The sequence below is a fragment of the Dioscorea cayenensis genome, chromosome 9 (assembly GCF_009730915.1).
Source record: "Dioscorea cayenensis subsp. rotundata cultivar TDr96_F1 chromosome 9, TDr96_F1_v2_PseudoChromosome.rev07_lg8_w22 25.fasta, whole genome shotgun sequence".
Lineage (NCBI taxonomy): Eukaryota > Viridiplantae > Streptophyta > Magnoliopsida > Dioscoreales > Dioscoreaceae > Dioscorea > Dioscorea cayenensis.
The window spans coordinates 10,933,052-10,934,583 of NC_052479.1; the positions used below are offsets into that span (position 1 = coordinate 10,933,052).

A 1,532-nucleotide genomic window follows, 5' to 3' on the forward strand; every position below is an offset into this window, starting at 1 on the left:
GAACCTGTGCAAGAACAGCATAATTCAGCTGATTTGGAAGGAGAGGAATCTGAAAACATGGCAGGACAGAATGAGCTACAGTGAACACTATCCGACTTTGCCAGACCTTCAGTGTTGGTGACATAATCGAGTATTGTGCATCTCCCGATTACAGCTCAGAACTTCGAGCTAACTTCGGCATTCATCCATATGCTGCAGCAGTCTACACGATTCAACGGTTTGGCCAAGGAGGATCGAAATAGTCACATAGAGAGCTTTCTCGAGGTGTGCGATATGCTGAAGATAAATGGGGTGACGGATGATGCCATCAAATTTAGAGCCTTCCCATTTTCCTTGAAGGGGAAAGCGAAGCGGTGGCTACACTACATGGGAGGAGATGGTAGAAGCTTTTCTAGCCCGTTATTTTCCTCCGGGAAAATCAGCAAAGCTTAGGAATGAGATCTCGTCCTTTGTTCAATTGGAATTGGAGTCTCTATTCGAGACATGGGAAAGGTTCAAGGAGCTCCTGAGAAAGTGTCTGCAACACGGATTCCCGGAGTGGATGATTGTTCAAACCTTTTACAATGGTTTGAACCCGAGTACAAGGCAACTCTTGGATGTGGCAGCAAGAGGAACCTTAGGTAGCAAAACCCCCGATGAGGCTCGTCAATTAATTGAGAAAATAGGGTTAAATAGCTACCAATGGAATGCTAGGGAGAAGAAAAAGGTGGCCGGTCTCCATGAAATTGATGCGGCAACCTCATTGGCGGTGCAAGTAGAGAGTCTTAGTACGAATCTAGATCTCATAGCTTCGAATAGAGTTGCGGCTATGACCAATTGCACCAGTTGTGGTGGAGGACATGCTCCCTCCGATTGCCCGATCATTATTGGTGATGTTTCTTCAGTGGAAAACATTGACTTTGTAGGTAATGGCATGAGACCTCAAGGGAACTCATATAGCAATACTTACAATTCAGGTTGGAAGAATCATCCCAACTTTTCATGGAGTAATCAAGGACCACAATAGGCTATGGGGCCACCGGGTTTCCAACAACAACAACAAGCCCCTCTAGTGGAAAACAGAATTTCAGGCTTGGAGACCCGAATGACGGATTTAGAGAAGCACTTGGCTAGATTTGTTCAATCTGCTAATACATGGTTTGAATCAGTCGAGGCTACACTTCGCAACCACACCACCTCTTTGCACAACCTTGAAAATCAGGTGGGGCAAATTGCGAAGTCTCTCTCCGAAAGGCCACATGGAAGTTTACCAAGCAATATGGAAACCAACCCTAGAGAACATGTGAAAGTGATCACTTTGAGAAGTGGTCGTGAGGTTGAAGAGAGGCTTCCGAGTGAGAAGCCGAAAGAACACGCACCCGAGGTTGTAGAGGTTGAGGAGGGAGCAAAGAAAGAGAAAGAGGTGGCATCCCCACCTTTCAAGCCAAGAATCCCTTATCCTTCTAGATTGAAGAATGACCAAGGGGATGAACAGTATAAGAAGTTCCTGAGTTTATTCAAGCAACTCCACATCAACATTCCTTTTGTAGGGG

General features: G+C 45.7%; 1 non-coding gene across 1 annotated transcript; it reads right to left on the reverse strand.

The window, feature by feature from the left end:
* Window positions 1–424: 424 nt before the first annotated feature.
* On the reverse strand, window positions 425–531 carry LOC120269707. Its single transcript, XR_005539347.1, has one exon. It is a non-coding gene; the product is annotated as a small nucleolar RNA R71 (small nucleolar RNA).
* Window positions 532–1,532: the final 1,001 nt, after the last annotated feature.